Raw genomic sequence first — 20,397 nt, forward strand, 5'->3', positions numbered from 1 at the left:
CTCCGAATCTCCACTTGCATTTTCTACAGAAAGAGTGTTTCAGAACGGCTCAATCAAAACTAAGGTTCAACTCTTTTAGTTGAACAAACAGAACAGAAAGAAGTTTCACGCAATTCTTCTGTGTAGTTTTTATTTGTAGACATTCTTTTTCCCAATATAGGCCTCTTAGCGCTCAGAATGTCCAATTGCAGTTTCTACAGAAAGAGTGTTTCAGAACGGCTCAATCAAAAGTAAGGTTCAACTCTGTTAGGTGAATGCACAGAACAGAAAGAAGTTTCATACAATGCTTCTGTGTAGTTTATATTTGAACATATTCTTTTTTCCACTATTACCCACTTGGCGCTACGAATGTCCAGTTGCATTTTCTACAGACAGAGTGTTTCAAAACTGCTCAATCAAAAGTATGGTTTAACTCTGTTAGCTGAATGCTCAGATCAGAAAGAAGTTTCACAGAATGCTTCTGTGTAGTTTATATTTGAATATATTCCTTTTTCCACTACTACTTTCTTAGCGCTCCAAATGTCGAGATGCATTTTCTACAGAAAGAGTGTTCAGATCTGCTCAATCAAAAGTATGGTTTAACTCTGTTAGCTGAATGCACAGATCAGAAAGAAGTTTCACAGAATGATTCTGTGTAGTTTATATTTGGAGACATTCCTTTTTCCACTATTACCCTCTTAGCGCTCCGAATCTCCACTTGCATTTTCTACAGAAAGAGTGTTTCAGAACGGCTCAATCAAAACTAAGGTTCAACTCTTTTAGTTGAACAAACAGAACAGAAAGAAGTTTCACACAATGCTTCTGTGTAGTTTTTATTTGTAGACATTCTTTTTCCCAATATAGGCCTCTTAGCGCTCAGAATGTCCAATTGCAGTTTCTACAGAGAGAGTGTTTCAGAACGGCTCAATCAAAAGTAAGGTTCAACTATGTTAGTTGAATGCACAGAACAGAAAGAAGTTTCATACAATGCTTCTGTGTAGTTTATATTTGAACATATTCTTTTTTCCACTATTACCCACTTAGCGCTACGAATGTCCAGTTGCATTTTCTACAGACAGAGTGTTTCAAAACTGCTCAATCAAAAGTATGGTTTAACTCTGTTAGCTGAATGCTCAGATCAGAAAGAAGTTTCACAGAATGCTTCTGTGTAGTTTATATTTGAATATATTCCTTTTTCCACTACTACGCTCTTAGCGCTCCAAATGTCCAGTTGCATTTTCTACAGAAAGAGTGTTCAGATCTGCTCAATCAAAAGTATGGTTTAACTCTGTTAGCTGAATGCACAGATCAGAAAGAAGTTTCACCGAATGATTCTGTGTAGTTTATATTTGAAGACATTTCTTTTTCCACAATTACCCCCTTAGCGCTCCGAATCTCCACTTGCATTTTCTACAAAAAGAGTGTTTCATAACTGCTCAATCAAAAATATGTTTTATCTCTGTTAACTGAATTTACAGATCAGAAATAAGTTTCACAGAATGCATCTGTGTAGTTTTTATTTGAAGATATTCTTTTTCCCAATGTAGCCCTCTTAGCGCTTAGCATGTCCAATTGCAGTTTCTACAGAAAGAGTGTTTCAGAACGGCTCAATCAAAAGTAATGTTCAACTCTGTTAGTTGAATGCACAGAACAGAAAGAATTTTCACAGATTGCTACTGTGTAGTTTATATTTGAATATATTCCTTTTTCCAATATTACCCTCTTAGCGCTCCGAATGTCCACTTGCATTTTCTACAGAAAGAGTGTTCAGAACTGCGCAATCAAAAGTATGGTTTAACTCTGTTAGCTTAATGAACATATCAGAAATAAGTTTCACACAATGCTTCTGTGTAGTTTTTATTTGAAGATATTATTTTTCCCAATAGAGGCCTCTTAGCGCTCAGAATGTCCAATTGCAGTTTCTACAGAAAGAGTGTTTCAGAAAGGCTCAATCAAAAGTAAGATTCAACTCTGTTATTTGAATGCACAGAACAGAAAGAAGTTTCATACAATGCTTCTGTGTAGTTTATATTTGAACATATTTTTTTTTCCACTATTACCCACTTAGCGCTACGAATGTCCAGTTGCATTTTCTACAGACAGAGTGTTTCAAAACTGATCAATCAAATGTATGGTTTAACTCTGTCAGCTGAATGCTCAGATCAGAATGAAGTTTCACAGAATGCTTCTGTGTAGTTTATATTTGAATATATTCCTTTTTCCACTACTACTCTCTTAGCGCTCCAAATGTCCAGTTGCATTTTCTACAGAAAGAGTGTTCAGATCTGCTCAATCAAAAGTATGGTTTAACTCTGTTAGCTGAATGCACAGATCAGAAAGAAGTTTCACAGAATGATTCTGTGTAGTTTATATTTGGAGACATTCCTTTTTCCACTATTACCCTCTTAGCGCTCCAAATCTCCACTTGCATTTTCTACAGAAAGAGTGTTTCAGAACGGCTCAATCAAAACTAAGGTTCAACTCTTTTAGTTGAACAAACAGAACAGAAAGAAGTTTCACACAATTCTTCTGTGTAGTTTTTATTTGTAGACATTCTTTTTCCCAATATAGGCATCTTAGCGCTCAGAATGTCCAATTGCAGTTTCTACAGAAAGAGTGTTTCAGAACGGCTCAATCAAAAGTAAGGTTCAACTCTGTTAGTTGAATGCACAGAACAGAAAGAAGTTTCATACAATGCTTCTGTGTAGTTTATATTTGAACATATTCTTTTTTCCACTATTACCAACTTGGCGCTACGAATGTCCAGTTGCATTTTCTACAGACAGAGTGTTTCAAAACTGCTCAATCAAAAGTATGGTTTAACTCTGTTAGCTGAATGCTCAGATCAGAAAGAAGTTTCACAGAATGCTTCTGTGTAGTTTATATTTGAATATATTCCTTTTTCCACTACTACTCTCTTAGCGCTCCAAATGTACAGTTGCATGTTCTACAGAAAGAGTGTTCAGATCTGCTCAATCAAAAGTATGGTTTAACTCTGTTAGCTGAATGCACAGATCAGAAAGAAGTTTCACAGAATGATTCTGTGTAGTTTATATTTGGAGACATTCCTTTTTCCACTATTACCCTCTTAGCGCTCCGAATCTCCACTTGCATTTTCTACAGAAAGAGTGTTTCAGAACGGCTCAATCAAAACTAATGTTCAACTCTTTTAGTTGAACAAACAGAACAGAAAGAAGTTTCACACAATTCTTCTGTGTAGTTTTTATTTGTAGACATTCTTTTTCCCAATATCGGCCTCTTAGCGCTCAGAATGTCCAATTGCATTTTCTACAGAAAGATTGTTTCAGAACGGCTCAAACAAAAGTAAGGTTAAACTCTGTTAGTTGAATGCACAGAACAGAAAGAAGTTTCATACAATGCTTCTGTGTAGTTTATATTTGAACATATTCTTTTTTCCACTATTACCCACTTGGCGCTACGAATGTCCAGTTGCATTTTCTACAGACAGAGTGTTTAAAAACTGCTCAATCAAAAGTATGTTTTAACTCTGTTAGCTGAATGCTCAGATCAGAAAGAAGTTTCACAGAATGCTTCTGTGTAGTTTATATTTGAATATATTCCTTTTTCCACTACTACTCTCTTAGCGCTCCAAATGTCCAGTTGCATTTTCTACAGAAAGAGTGTTCAGATCTGCTCAATCAAAAGTATGGTTTAACTCCGTTAGCTGAATGCACAGATCAGAAACAAGTTTCACAGAATGATTCTGTGTAGTTTATATTTGGAGACATTCCATTTTATACTATTACCCTCTTAGCGCTCCGAATCTCCACTTGCATTTTCTACAGAAAGAGTGTTTCAGAACGGCTCAATCAAAACTAAGGTTCAACTCTTTTAGTTGAACAAACAGAACAGAAAGAAGTTTCACACAATTCTTCTGTGTAGTTTTTATTTGTAGACATTCTTTTTCCCAATATAGGCCTCTTAGCGCTCAGAATGTCCAATTGCAGTTTCTACAGAAAGAGTGTTTCAGAACGGCTCAATCAAAAGTAAGGTTCAACTCTGTTAGTTGAATGCACAGAACAGAAAGAAGTTTCATACAATGCTTCTGTGTAGTTTATATTTGAACATATTCTTTTTTCCACTATTACCCACTTGGCGCTACGAATGTCCAGTTGCATTTTCTACAGACAGAGTGTTTCAAAACTGCTCAATCAAAAGTATGGTTTAACTCTGTTAGCTGAATGCTCAGATCAGAAAGAAGTTTCACAGAATGCTTCTGTGTAGTTTATATTTGAATATATTCCTTTTTCCACTACTACTCTCTTAGCGCTCCAAATGTCCAGTTGCATTTTCTACAGAAAGAGTGTTCAGATCTGCTCAATCAAAAGTATGGTTTAACTCTGTTAGCTGAATGCACAGATCAGAAAGAAGTTTCACAGAATGATTCTGTGTAGTTTATATTTGGAGACATTCCTTTTTCCACTATTCCCCTCTTAGCGCTCCGAATCTCCACTTGCATTTTCTACAGAAAGAGTGTTTCAGAACGTCTCAATCAAAACTAAGGTTCAACACTTTTAGTTGAACAAACAGAACAGAAAGAAGTTTCACACAATTCTTCTGTGTAGTTTTTATTTGTAGACATTCTTTTTCCCAATATAGGCCTCTTAGCGCTCAGAATGTCCAATTGCAGTTTCTACAGAGAGAGTGTTTCAGAACGGCTCAATCAAAAGTAAGGTTCAACTATGTTAGTTGAATGCACAGAACAGAAAGAAGTTTCATACAATGCTTCTGTGTAGTTTATATTTGAACATATTCTTTTTTCCACTATTACCCACTTAGCGCTACGAATGTCCAGTTGTATTTTCTACAGACAGAGTGTTTCAAAACTGCTCAATCAAAAGTATGGTTTAACTCTGTTAGCTGAATGCTCAGATCAGAAAGAAGTTTCACAGAATGCTTCTGTGTAGTTTATATTTGAATATATTCCTTTTTCCACTACTACGCTCTTAGCGCTCCAAATGTCCAGTTGCATTTTCTACAGAAAGAGTGTTCAGATCTGCTCAATCAAAAGTATCGTTTAACTCTGTTAGCTGAATGCACAGATCACAAAGAAGTTTCACCGAATGATTCTGTGTAGTTTATATTTGAAGACATTCCTTTTTCCACTATTACCCTCTTAGCGCTCCGAATCTCCACTTGAATTTTCTACAAAAAGAGTGTTTCATAACTGCTCAATCAAAAATATGTTTTATATCTGTTAACTGAATTTACAGATCAGAAATAAGTTTCACAGAATGCATCTGTGTAGTTTTTATTTGAAGATATTCTTTTTCCCAATGTAGGCCTCTTAGCGCTTAGCATGTCCAATTGCAGTTTCTACAGAAAGAGTGTTTCAGAACGGCTCAATCAAAAGTAAGGTTCAACTCTGTTAGTTGAATGCACAGAACAGAAAGAATTTTCACAGAATGCTACTGTGTAGTTTATATTTGAATATATTCCTTTTTCCACTATTACCCTCTTAGCGCTGCGAATGTCCACTTGCATTATCTACAGAAAGAGTGTTCAGAACTGCGCAATCAAAAGTATGGTTTAACTCTGTTAGCTTAATGAACATATCAGAAATAAGTTTCACACAATGCTTCTGTGTAGTTTTTATTTGAAGATATTATTTTTCCCAATAGAGGCCTCTTAGCGCTCAGAATGTCCAATTGCAGTTTCTACAGAAAGAGTGTTTCAGAAAGGCTCAATCAAAAGTAAGATTCAACTCTGTTAGTTGAATGCACAGAACAGAAAGAAGTTTCATACAATGCTTCTGTGTAGTTTATATTTGAACATATTTTTTTTTCCATATTACCCACTTAGCGCTACGAATGTCCAGTTGCATTTTCTACAGACAGAGTGTTTCAAAACTGCTCAATGAAAAGTATGGTTTAACTCTGTCAGCTGAATGCTCAGATCAGAAAGAAGTTTCACAGAATGCTTCTGTGTAGTTTATATTTGAATATATTCCTTTTTCCACTACTACTCTCTTAGCGCTCCAAATGTCCAGTTGCATTCTCTACAGAAAGAGTGTTCAGATCTGCTCAATCAAAAGTATGGTTTAAATCTGTTAGCTGAATGCACAGATCAGAAAGAAGTTTCACAGAATGATTCTGTGTAGTTTATATTTGGAGACATTCCTTTTTCCGCTATTACCCTCTTAGCGCTCCAAATCTCCACTTGCATTTTCTACAGAAAGAGTGTTTCAGAACGGCTCAATCAAAACTAAGGTTCAACTCTTTTAGTTGAACAAACAGAACAGAAAGAAGTTTCACACAATTCTTCTGTGTAGTTTTTATTTGTAGACATTCTTTTTCCCTATATAGGCCTCTTAGCGCTCAGAATGTCCAATTGCAGTTTCTACAGAAAGAGTGTTTCAGAACGGCTCAATCAAAAGTAAGGTTCAACTCTGTTAGTTGAATGCACAGAACAGAAAGAAGTTTCATACAATGCTTCTGTGTAGTTTATATTTGAACATATTCTTTTTCCACTATTACCCACTTGGCGCTACGAATGTCCAGTTGCATTTTCTACAGACAGAGTGTTTCAAAACTGCTCAATCAAATGTATGGTTTAACTCTGTTAGCTGAATGCTCAGATCAGAAAGAAGTTTCACAGAATGCTTCTGTGTAGTTTATATTTGAATATATTCCTTTTTCCACTACTACTCTCTTAGCGCTCCAAATGTCCAGTTGCATGTTCTACAGAAAGAGTGTTCAGATCTGCTCAATCAAAAGTATGGTTTAACTCTGTTAGCTGAATGCAGAGATCAGAAAGAAGTTTCACAGAATGATTCTGTGTAGTATATATTTGGAGACATTCCTTTTTCCACTATTACCCTCTTAGCGCTCCGAATCTCCACTTGCATTTTCCTCAGAAAGAGTGTTTCAGAACGGCTCAATCAAAACTAAGGTTCAACTCTTTTAGTTGAACAAACAGAACAGAAAGAAGTTTCACACAATTCTTCTGTGTAGTTTTTATTTGTAGACATTCTTTTTCCCAATATAGGCCTCTTAGCGCTCAGAATGTCCAATTGCAGTTTCTACAGAAAGAGTGTTTCAGAACGGCTCAATCAAAAGTAAGGTTCAACTCTGTTAGTTGAATGCACAGAACAGAAAGAAGTTTCATACAATGCTTCTGTGTAGTTTATATTTGAACATATTCTTTTTTCCACTATTACCCACTTAGCGCTACGAATGTCCAGTTGCATTTTCTACAGACAGACTGTTTCAAAACTGCTCAATAAAAAGTATGATTTAACTCTGTTAGCTGAATGCTCAGATCAGAAAGAAGTTTCACAGAATGCTTCTGTGTAGTTTATATTTGAATATATTCCTTTTTCCACTACTACGCTCTTAGCGCTCCAAATGTCCAGTTGCATTTTCTACAGAAAGAATGTTCAGATCTGCTCAATCAAAAGTATGGTTTAACTCTGTTAGCTGAATGCACAGATCACAAAGAAGTTTCACCGAATGATTCTGTGTAGTTTATATTTGAAGACATTCTTTTTCCACTATTACCGTCTTAGCGCTCCGAATCTCCACTTGCATTTTCTACAAAAAGAGTGTTTCATAACTGCTCAATCAAAAATATGTTTTATCTCTGTTAACTGAATTTACAGATCAGAAATAAGTTTCACAGAATGCATCTGTGTAGTTTTTATTTGAAGATATTCTTTTTCCCAATGTAGCCCTCTTAGCGCTTAGCATGTCCAATTGCAGTTTCTACAGAAAGAGTGTTTAAGAACGGCTCAATCAAAAGTAATGTTCAACTCTGTTAGTTGAATGCACAGAACAGAAAGAATTTTCACAGATTGCTACTGTGTAGTTTATATTTGAATATATTCCTTTTTCCAATATTACCCTCTTAGCGCTCCGAATGTCCACTTGCATTTTCTACAGAAAGAGTGTTCAGAACTGCGCAATCAAAAGTATGGTTTAACTCTGTTAGCTTAATGAACATATCAGAAATAAGTTTCACACAATGCTTCTGTGTAGTTTTTATTTGAAGATATTATTTTTCCCAATAGAGGCCTCTTAGCGCTCAGAATGTCCAATTGCAGTTTCTACAGAAAGAGTGTTTCAGAAAGGCTCAATCAAAAGTAAGATTCAACTCTGTTAGTTGAATGCACAGAACAGAAAGAAGTTTCATACAATGCTTCTGTGTAGTTTATATTTGAACATATTTTTTTTTCCACTATTACCCACTTAGCGCTACGAATGTCCAGTTGCATTTTCTACAGACAGAGTGTTTCAAAACTGCTCAATCAAATGTATGGTTTAACTCTGTCAGCTGAATGCTCAGATCAGAATGAAGTTTCACAGAATGCTTCTGTGTAGTTTATATTTGAATATATTCCTTTTTCCACTACTACTCTCTTAGCGCTCCAAATGTCCAGTTGCATTTTCTACAGAAAGAGTGTTCAGATCTGCTCAATCAAAAGTATGGTTTAAATCTGTTAGCTGAATGCACAGATCAGAAAGAAGTTTCACAGAATGATTCTGTGTAGTTTATATTTGGAGACATTCCTTTTTCCACTATTACCCTCTTAGCGCTCCAAATCTCCACTTGCATTTTCTACAGAAAGAGTGTTTCAGAACGGCTCAATCAAAACTAAGGTTCAAATCTTTTAGTTGAACAAACAGAACAGAAAGAAGTTTCACACAATTCTTCTGTGTAGTTTTTATTTGTAGACATTCTTTTTCCCAATATAGGCATCTTAGCGCTCAGAATGTCCAATTGCAGTTTCTACAGAAAGAGTGTTTCAGAACGGCTCAATCAAAAGTAAGGTTCAACTCTGTTAGTTGAATGCACAGAACAGAAAGAAGTTTCATACAATGCTTCTGTGTAGTTTATATTTGAACATATTCTTTTTTCCACTATTACCAACTTGGCGCTACGAATGTCCAGTTGCATTTTCTACAGACAGAGTGTTTCAAAACTGCTCAATCAAAAGTATGGTTTAACTCTGTTAGCTGAATGCTCAGATCAGAAAGAAGTTTCACAGAATGCTTCTGTGTAGTTTATATTTGAATATATTCCTTTTTCCACTACTACTCTCTTAGCGCTCCAAATGTACAGTTGCATGTTCTACAGAAAGAGTGTTCAGATCTGCTCAATCAAAAGTATGGTTTAACTCTGTTAGCTGAATGCACAGATCAGAAAGAAGTTTCACAGAATGATTCTGTGTAGTTTATATTTGGAGACATTCCTTTTTCCACTATTACCCTCTTAGCGCTCCGAATCTCCACTTGCATTTTCTACAGAAAGAGTGTTTCAGAACGGCTCAATCAAAACTAAGGTTCAACTCTTTTAGTTGAACAAACAGAACAGAAAGAAGTTTCACACAATTCTTCTGTGTAGTTTTTATTTGTAGACATTCTTTTTCCCAATATCGGCCTCTTAGCGCTCAGAATGTCCAATTGCATTTTCTACAGAAAGATTGTTTCAGAACGGCTCAATCAAAAGTAAGGTTCAACTCTGTTAGTTGAATGCACAGAACAGAAAGAAGTTTCATACAATGCTTCTTTGTAGTTTATATTTGAACATATTCTTTTTTCCACTATTACCCACTTGGCGCTACGAATGTCCAGTTGCATTTTCTACAGACAGAGTGTTTAAAAACTGCTCAATCAAAAGTATGTTTTAAATCTGTTAGCTGAATGCTCAGATCAGAAAGAAGTTTCACAGAATGCTTCTGTGTAGTTTATATTTGAATATATTCCTTTTTCCACTACTACTCTCTTAGCGCTCCAAATGTCCAGTTGCATTTTCTACAGAAAGAGTGTTCAGATCTGCTCAATCAAAAGTATGGTTTAACTCCGTTAGCTGAATGCACAGATCAGAAACAAGTTTCACAGAATGATTCTGTGTAGTTTATATTTGGAGACATTCCATTTTATACTATTACCCTCTTAGCGCTCCGAATCTCCACTTGCATTTTCTACAGAAAGAGTGTTTCAGAACGGCTCAATCAAAACTAAGGTTCAACTCTTTTAGTTGAACAAACAGAACAGAAAGAAGTTTCACACAATTCTTCTGTGTAGTTTTTATTTGTAGACATTCTTTTTCCCAATATAGGCCTCTTAGCGCTCAGAATGTCCAATTGCAGTTTCTACAGAAAGAGTGTTTCAGAACGGCTCAATCAAAAGTAAGGTTCAACTCTGTTAGTTGAATGCACAGAACAGAAAGAAGTTTCATACAATGCTTCTGTGTAGTTTATATTTGAACATATTCTTTTTTCCACTATTACCCACTTGGCGCTACGAATGTCCAGTTGCATTTTCTACAGACAGAGTGTTTCAAAACTGCTCAATCAAAAGTATGGTTTAACTCTGTTAGCTGAATGCTCAGATCAGAAAGAAGTTTCACAGAATGCTTCTGTGTAGTTTATATTTGAATATATTCCTTTTTCCACTACTACTCTCTTAGCGCTCCAAATGTCCAGTTGCATTTTCTACAGAAAGAGTGTTCAGATCTGCTCAATCAAAAGTATGGTTTAACTCTGTTAGCTGAATGCACAGATCAGAAAGAAGTTTCACAGAATGATTCTGTGTAGTTTATATTTGGAGACATTCCTTTTTCCACTATTACCCTCTTAGCGCTCCGAATCTCCACTTGCATTTTCTACAGAAAGAGTGTTTCAGAACGTCTCAATCAAAACTAAGGTTCAACACTTTTAGTTGAACAAACAGAACAGAAAGAAGTTTCACACAATTCTTCTGTGTAGTTTTTATTTGTAGACATTCTTTTTCCCAATATAGGCCTCTTAGCGCTCAGAATGTCCAATTGCAGTTTCTACAGAGAGAGTGTTTCAGAACGGCTCAATCAAAAGTAAGGTTCAACTATGTTAGTTGAATGCACAGAACAGAAAGAAGTTTCATACAATGCTTCTGTGTAGTTTATATTTGAACATATTCTTTTTTCCACTATTACCCACTTAGCGCTACGAATGTCCAGTTGCATTTTCTACAGACAGAGTGTTTCAAAACTGCTCAATCAAAAGTATTTTTTAACTCTGTTAGCTGAATGCTCAGATCAGAAAGAAGTTTCACAGAATGCTTCTGTGTAGTTTATATTTGAATATATTCCTTTTTCCACTACTACGCTCTTAGCGCTCCAAATGTCCAGTTGCATTTTCTACAGAAAGAGTGTTCAGATCTGCTCAATCAAAAGTATCATTTAACTCTGTTAGCTGAATGCACAGATCACAAAGAAGTTTCACCGAATGATTCTGTGTAGTTTATATTTGAAGACATTCCTTTTTCCACTATTACCCTCTTAGCGATCCGAATCTCCACTTGACTTTTCTACAAAAAGAGTGTTTCATAACTGCTCAATCAAAAATATGTTTTATCTCTGTTAACTGAATTTACAGATCAGAAATAAGTTTCACAGAATGCATCTGTGTAGTTTTTATTTGAAGATATTCTTTTTCCCAATGTAGGCCTCTTAGCGCTTAGCATGTCCAATTGCAGTTTCTACAGAAAGAGTGTTTCAGAACGGCTCAATCAAAAGTAAGGTTCAACTCTGTTAGTTGAATGCACAGAACAGAAAGAATTTTCACAGAATGCTACTGTGTAGTTTATATTTGAATATATTCCTTTTTCCACTATTACCCTCTTAGCGCTGCGAATGTCCACTTGCATTATCTACAGAAAGAGTGTTCAGAACTGCGCAATCAAAAGTATGGTTTAACTCTGTTAGCTTAATGAACATATCAGAAATAAGTTTCACACAATGCTTCTGTGTAGTTTTTATTTGAAGATATTATTTTTCCCAATAGAGGCCTCTTAGCGCTCAGAATGTCCAATTGCAGTTTCTACAGAAAGAGTGTTTCAGAAAGGCTCAATCAAAAGTAAGATTCAACTCTGTTAGTTGAATGCACAGAACAGAAAGAAGTTTCATACAATGCTTCTGTGTAGTTTATATTTGAACATATTTTTTTTTCCATATTACCCACTTAGCGCTACGAATGTCCAGTTGCATTTTCTACAGACAGAGTGTTTCAAAACTGCTCAATGAAAAGTATGGTTTAACTCTGTCAGCTGAATGCTCAGATCAGAAAGAAGTTTCACAGAATGCTTCTGTGTAGTTTATATTTGAATATATTCCTTTTTCCACTACTACTCTCTTAGCGCTCCAAATGTCCAGTTGCATTCTCTACAGAAAGAGTGTTCAGATCTGCTCAATCAAAAGTATGGTTTAAATCTGTTAGCTGAATGCACAGATCAGAAAGAAGTTTCACAGAATGATTCTGTGTAGTTTATATTTGGAGACATTCCTTTTTCCGCTATTACCCTCTTAGCGCTCCAAATCTCCACTTGCATTTTCTACAGAAAGAGTGTTTCAGAACGGCTCAATCAAAACTAAGGTTCAACTCTTTTAGTTGAACAAACAGAACAGAAAGAAGTTTCACACAATTCTTCTGTGTAGTTTTTATTTGTAGACATTCTTTTTCCCTATATAGGCCTCTTAGCGCTCAGAATGTCCAATTGCAGTTTCTACAGAAAGAGTGTTTCAGAACGGCTCAATCAAAAGTAAGGTTCAACTCTGTTAGTTGAATGCACAGAACAGAAAGAAGTTTCATACAATGCTTCTGTGTAGTTTATATTTGAACATATTCTTTTTCCACTATTACCCACTTGGCGCTACGAATGTCCAGTTGCATTTTCTACAGACAGAGTGTTTCAAAACTGCTCAATCAAATGTATGGTTTAACTCTGTTAGCTGAATGCTCAGATCAGAAAGAAGTTTCACAGAATGCTTCTGTGTAGTTTATATTTGAATATATTCCTTTTTCCACTACTACTCTCTTAGCGCTCCAAATGTCCAGTTGCATGTTCTACAGAAAGAGTGTTCAGATCTGCTCAATCAAAAGTATGGTTTAACTCTGTTAGCTGAATGCACAGATCAGAAAGAAGTTTCACAGAATGATTCTGTGTAGTATATATTTGGAGACATTCCTTTTTCCACTATTACCCTCTTAGCGCTCCGAATCTCCACTTGCATTTTCCTCAGAAAGAGTGTTTCAGAACGGCTCAATCAAAACTAAGGTTCAACTCTTTTAGTTGAACAAACAGAACAGAAAAAAGTTTCACACAATTCTTCTGTGTAGTTTTTATTTGTAGACATTCTTTTTCCCAATATAGGCCTCTTAGCGCTCAGAATGTCCAATTGCAGTTTCTACAGAAAGAGTGTTTCAGAACGGCTCAATCAAAAGTAAGGTTCAACTCTGTTAGGTGAATGCACAGAACAGAAAGAAGTTTCATACAATGCTTCTGTGTAGTTTATATTTGAACATATTCTTTTTTCCACTATTACCCTCTTGGCGCTACGAATGTCCAGTTGCATTTTCTACAGACACAGTGTTTCAAAACTGCTCAATCAAAAGTATGGTTTAACTCTGTTAGCTGAATGCTCAGATCAGAAGGAAGTTTCACAGAATGCTTCTGTGTAGTTTATATTTGAATATATTCCTTTTTCCACTACTACTCTCTTAGCGCTCCAAATGTCCAGTTGCATTTTCTACAGAAAGAGTGTTCAGATCTGCTCAATCAAAAGTATGGTTTAATTCTGTTAGCTGAATGCACAGATCAGAAACAAGTTTCACAGAATGATTCTGTGTAGTTTATATTTGGAGACATTCCTTTTTCCACTATTACCCTCTTAGCGCTCCGAATCTCCACTTGCATTTTCTACAGAAAGAGTGTTTCAGAACGGCTCAATCAAAACTAAGGTTCAACTCTTTTAGTTGAACAAACAGAACAGAAAGAAGTTTCACACAATTCTTCTGTGTAGTTTTTATTTGTAGACATTCTTTTTCCCAATATAGGCCTCTTAGCGCTCAGAATGTCCAATTGCAGTTTCTACAGAAAGAGTGTTTCAGAACGGCTCAATCAAAAGTAAGGTTCAACTCTGTTAGTTGAATGCACAGAACAGAAAGAAGTTTCATACAATGCTTCTGTGTAGTTTATATTTGAACATATTCTTTTTTCCACTATTACCCACTTGGCGCTACGAATGTCCAGTTGCATTTTCTACAGACAGAGTGTTTCAAAACTGCTCAAACAAAAGTATGGTTTAACTCTGTTAGCTGAATGCTCAGATCAGAAATAAGTTTCACAGAATGCTTCTGTGTAGTTTATATTTGAATATATTCCTTTTTCAACTACTACTCTCTTAGCGCTCCAAATGTCCAGATGCATTTTCTACAGAAAGAGTGTTCAGATCTGCTCAATCAAAAGTATGGTTTAACTCTGTTAGCTGAATGCACAGATCAGAAAGAAGTTTCACAGAATGATTCTGTGTAGTTTATATTTGGAGACATTCCTTTTTCCACTATTACCCTCTTAGCGCTCCGAATCTCCACTTGCATTTTCTACAGAAAGAGTGTTTCAGAACGGCTCAATCAAAACTAAGGTTCAACTCTTTTAGTTGAACAAACAGAACAGAAAGAAGTTTCACACAATTCTTCTGTGTAGTTTTTATTTGTAGACATTCTTTTTCCCAATATTGGCCTCTTAGCGCTCAGAATGTCCAATTGCAGTTTCTACAGAGAGAGTGTTTCAGAACGGCTCAATCAAAAGTAAGGTTCAACTATGTTAGTTGAATGCACAGAACAGAAAGAAGTTTCATACAATGCTTCTGTGTAGTTTATATTTGAACATATTCTTTTTTCCACTATTACCCACTTAGCGCTACGAATGTCCAGTTGCATTTTCTACAGACAGAGTGTTTCAAAACTGCTCAATCAAAAGTATGGTTTAACTCTGTTAGCTGAATGCTCAGATCAGAAAAAGTTTCACAGAATGCTTCTGTGTAGTTTATATTTGAATATATTCCTTTTTCCACTACTACGCTCTTAGCGCTCCAAATGTCCAGTTGCATTTTCTACAGAAAGAGTGTTCAGATCTGCTCAATCAAAAGTATGGTTTAACTCTGTTAGCTGAATGCACAGATCAGAAAGAAGTTTCACCGAATGATTCTGTGTAGTTTATATTTGAAGACATTCCTTTTTCCACTATTACCCTCTTAGCGCTCCGAATCTCCACTTGCATTTTCTACAAAAAGAGTGTTTCATAACTGCTCAATCAAAAATATGTTTTATCTCTGTTAACTGAATTTACAGATCAGAAATAAGTTTCACAGAATGCATCTGTGTAGTTTTTATTTGAAGATATTCTTTTTCCCAATGTAGGCCTCTTAGCGCTTAGCATGTCCAATTGCAGTTTCTACAGAAAGAGTGTTTCAGAACGGCTCAATCAAAAGTAAGGTTCAACTCTGTTAGTTGAATGCACAGAACAGAAAGAATTTTCACAGAATGCTACTGTGTAGTTTATATTTGAATATATTCCTTTTTCCACTATTACCCTCTTAGCGCTGCGAATGTCCACTTGCATTTTCTACAGAAAGAGTGTTCAGAACTGCGCAATCAAAAGTATGGTTTAACTCTGTTAGCTTAATGAACATATCAGAAATAAGTTTCACACAATGCTTCTGTGTAGTTTTTATTTGAAGATATTTTTTTTCCCAATAGAGGCCTCTTAGCGCTCAGAATGTCCAATTGCAGTTTCTACAGAAAGAGTGTTTCAGAAAGGCTCAATCAAAAGTAAGGTTCAACTCTGTTAGTTGAATGCACAGAACAAAAGAAATTTCATACAATGCTTCTGTGTAGTTTATATTTGAACATATTCTTTTTTCCACTATTACCCACTTAGCGCTACGAATGTCCAGTTGCATTTTCTACAGGCAGAGTGTTTCAAAACTGCTCAATCAAAAGTATGGTTTAACTCTGTTAGCTGAATGCTCAGATCAGAAAGAAGTTTCACAGAATGCTTCTGTGTAGTTTATATTTGAATATATTCCTTTTTCCACTACTACGCTCTTAGCGCTCCAAATGTCCAGTTGCATTTTCTACAGAAAGAGTGTTCAGATCTGCTCAATCAAAAGTATGGTTTAACTCTGTTAGCTGAATGCACAGATCAGAAAGAAGTTTCACCGAATGATTCTGTGTAGTTTATATTTGAAGACATTCCTTTTTCCACTATTACCCTCTTAGCGCTCCGAATCTCCACTTGCATTTTCTACAAAAAGAGTGTTTCATAACTGCTCAATCAAAAATATGTTTTATCTCTGTTAACTGAATTTACAGATCAGAAATAAGTTTCACAGAATGCATCTGTGTAGTTTTTATTTGAAGATTTTCTTTTTCCCAATGTAGGCCTCTTAGCGCTTAGCATGTCCAATTGCAGTTTCTACAGAAAGAGTGTTTCAGAACGGCTCAATCAAAAGTAAGTTTCAACTCTGTTAGTTGAATGCACAGAACAGAAAGAATTTTCACAGAATGCTTCTGTGTAGTTTATATTTGAATATATTCCTTTTTCCACTATTACCCTCTTAGCGCTGCGAATGTCCACTTGCATTTTCTACAGAAAGAGTGTTCAGAACTGCGCAATCAAAAGTATGGTTTAACTCTGTTAGCTTAATGAACATATCAGAAATAAGTTTCACACAATGCTTCTGTGTAGTTTTTATTTGAAGATATTATTTTTCCCAATAGAGGCCTCTTAGCGCTCAGAATGTCCAATTGCAGTTTCTACAGAAAGAGTGTTTCAGAAAGGCTCAATCAAAAGTAAGATTCAACTCTGTTAGTTGAATGCACAGAACAGAAAGAAGTTTCATACAATGCTTCTGTGTAGTTTATATTTGAACATATTTTTTTTTCCACTATTACCCACTTAGCGCTACGAATGTCCAGTTGCATTTTCTACAGACAGAGTGTTTCAAAACTGCTCAATCAAAAGTATGGTTTAACTCTGTCAGCTGAATGCTCAGATCAGAAAGAAGTTTCACAGAATGCTTCTGTGTAGTTTATATTTGAATATATTCCTTTTTCCACTACTACTCTCTTAGCGCTCCAAATGTCCAGTTGCATTTTCTACAGAAAGAGTGTTCAGATCTGCTCAATCAAAAGTATGGTTTAACTCTGTTAGCTGAATGCACAGATCAGAAACAAGTTTCACAGAATGATTCTGTGTAGTTTATATTTGGAGACATTCCTTTTTCCACTATTACCCTCTTAGCGCTCCAAATCTCCACTTGCATTTTCTACAGAAAGAGTGTTTCAGAACGGCTCAATCAAAACAAAGGTTCAACTCTTTTAGTTGAACAAACAGAACAGAAAGAAGTTTCACACAATTCTTCTGTGTAGTTTTTATTTGTAGACATTCTTTTTCCCAATATAGGCCTCTTAGCGCTCAGAATGTCCAATTGCAGTTTCTACAGAAAGAGTGTTTCAGAACGGCTCAATCAAAAGTAAGGTTCAACTCTGTTAGTTGAATGCACCGAACAGAAAGATGTTTCATACAATGCTTCTGTGTAGTTTATATCTGAACATATTCTTTTTTCCACTATTACCCACTTGGCGCTACGAATGTCCAGTTGCATTTTCTACAGACAGAGTGTTTCAAAACTGCTCAATGAAAAGTATGCTTTAACTCTGTTAGCTGAATGCTCAGATCAGAAAGAAGTTTCACAGAATGCTTCTGTGTAGTTTATATTTGAATATATTCCTTTTTCCACTACTACTCTCTTAGCGCTCCAAATGTCCAGTTGCATGTTCTACAGAAAGAGTGTTCAGATCTGCTCAATCAAAAGTATGGTTTAACTCTGTTAGCTGAATGCACAGATCAGAAAGAAGTTTCACAGAATGATTCTGTGTAGTTTATATTTGGAGACATTCCTTTTTCCACTATTACCCTCTTAGCGCTCCGAATCTCCACTTGCATTTTCCTCAGAAAGAGTGTTTCAGAACGGCTCAATCAAAACTAAGGTTCAACTCTTTTAGTTGAACAAACAGAACAGAAAGAAGTTTCACACAATTCTTCTGTGTAGTTTTTATTTGTAGACATTTTTTTCCCAATATAGTCCTCTTAGCGCTCAGAATGTCCAATTGCAGTTTCTACAGAAAGAGTGTTTCAGAACGGCTCAATCAAAAGTAAGGTTCAACCCTGTTAGTTGATGCACAGAACAGAAAGATGTTTCATACAATGCTTCTGTGTAGTTTATATTTGAACATATTCTTTTTTCCACTATTACCCACTTGGCGCTACGAATGTCCAGTTGCATTTTCTACAGACACAGTGTTTCAAAACTGCTCAATCAAAAGTATGGTTTAACTCTGTTAGCTGAATGCTCAGATCAGAAAGAAGTTTCACAGAATGTTTCTATGTAGTTTATATTTGAATATATTCCTTTTTCCACTACTACTCTCTTAGCGCTCCAAATGTCCAGTTGCATTTTCTACAGAAAGAGTGTTCAGATCTGCTCAATCAAAAGTATGGCTTAATTCTGTTAGCTGAATGCACAGATCAGAAACAAGTTTCACAGAATGATTCTGTGTAGTTTATATTTGGAGACATTCCTTTTTCCACTATTACCCTCTTAGCGCTCCGAATCTCCACTTGCATTTTCTACAGAAAGAGTGTTTCAGAACGGCTCAATCAAAACTAAGGTTCAACTCTTTTAGTTGAACAAACAGAACAGAAAGAAGTTTCACACAATTCTTCTGTGTAGTTTTTATTTGTAGACATTCTTTTTCCCAATATAGGCATCTTAGCGCTCAGAATGTCCAATTGCAGTTTCTACAGAAATAGTGTTTCAGAACGGCTCAATCAAAACTAAGTTTCAACTCTTTTAGTTGAACAAACAGAACAGAGAGAAGTTTCACACAATTCTTCTGTGTAGTTTTTATTTGTAGACATTCTTTTTCCCAATATAGGCCTCTTAGCGCTCAGAATGTCCAATTGCAGCTTCTACAGAGAGAGTGTTTCAGAACGGCTCAATCAAAAGTAAGGTTCAACTATGTTAGTTGAATGCACAGAACAGAAAGAAGCTTCATACAATGCTTCTGTGTAGTTTATATTTGAACATATTCTTTTTTCCACTATTACCCACTTAACGCTACGAATGTCCAGTTGCATTTTCTACAGACAGAGTGTTTCAAAACTGCTCAATCAAAAGTATGGTTTAACTCTGTCAGCTGAATGCTCAGATCAGAAAGAAGTTTCACAGAATGCTTCTGTGTAGTTTATATTTGAATATATTCCTTTTTCCACTACTACGCTCTTAGCGCTCCAAATGTCCAGTTGCATTTTCTACAGAAAGAGTGTTCAGATCTGCTCAATCAAAATTATGGTTTAACTCTGTTAGCTGAATGCACAGATCAGAAAGAAGTTTCACCGAATGATTCTGTGTAGTTTATATTTGAAGACATTCCTTTTTCCACTATTACTCTCTTAGCGCTCCGAATCTCCACTTGCATTTTCTACAAAAAGAGTGTTTCATAACTGCTCAATCAAAAATATGTTTTATCTCTGTTAACTGAATTTACAGATCCGAAATAAGTTTCACAGAATGCATCTGTGTAGTTTTTATTTGAAGATATTCTTTTTCCCAATGTAGGCCTCTTAGCGCTTAGCATGTCCAATTGCAGTTTCTACAGAAAGAGTGTTTCAGAACGGCTCAATCAAAAGTAAGGTTCAACTCTGTTAGTTGAATGCACAGAACAGAAAGAATTTTCACAGAATGCTACTGTGTAGTTTATATTTGAATATATTCCTTTTTCCACTATTACCCTCTTAGCGCTGCGAATGTCCACTTGCATTTTCTACAGAAAGAGTGTTCAGAACTGCGCAATCAAAAGTATGGTTTAACTCTGTTAGCTTAATGAACATATCAGAAATAAGTTTCACACAATGCTTCTGTGTAGTTTTTATTTGAAGATATATTTTTTCCCAATATAGGCCTCTTAGCGCTCAGAATGTCCAATTGCAGTTTCTACAGAAAGAGTGTTTCAGAAAGGCTCAATCAAAAGTAAGGTTCAACTCTGTTAGTTGAATGCACAGAACAAAAGAAATTTCATACAATGCTTCTGTGTAGTTTATATTTGAACATATTCTTTTTTCCACTATTACCCACTTGGCGCTACGAATGTCCGGTTGCATTTTCTACAGACAGAGTGTTTCAAAACTGCTCAATCAAAAGTATGGTTTAACTCTGTTAGCTGAATGCTCAGATCAGAAAGAAGTTTCACAGAATGCTTCTGTGTAGTTCATATTTGAATATATTCCTTTTTCCACTACTACTCTCTTAGCGCTCCAAATGTCCAGTTGCATTTTCTACAGAAAGAGTGTTCAGATCTGCTCAATCAAAAGTATGGTTTAACTCTGTTAGCTGAATGCACAGATCAGAAACAAGTTTCACAGAATGATTCTGTGTAGTTTATATTTGGAGACATTCCTTTTTCCACTATTACCCTCTTAGCGCTCCGAATCTCCACTTGCATTTTCTACAGAAAGAGTGTTTCAGAACGGCTCAATCAAAACTAAGGTTCAACTCTTTTAGTTGAACGAACAG

This window comes from Symphalangus syndactylus, chromosome 3 (genome assembly GCF_028878055.3).
Source record: "Symphalangus syndactylus isolate Jambi chromosome 3, NHGRI_mSymSyn1-v2.1_pri, whole genome shotgun sequence".
In the NCBI taxonomy this organism is placed as follows: Eukaryota; Metazoa; Chordata; class Mammalia; order Primates; family Hylobatidae; genus Symphalangus; species Symphalangus syndactylus.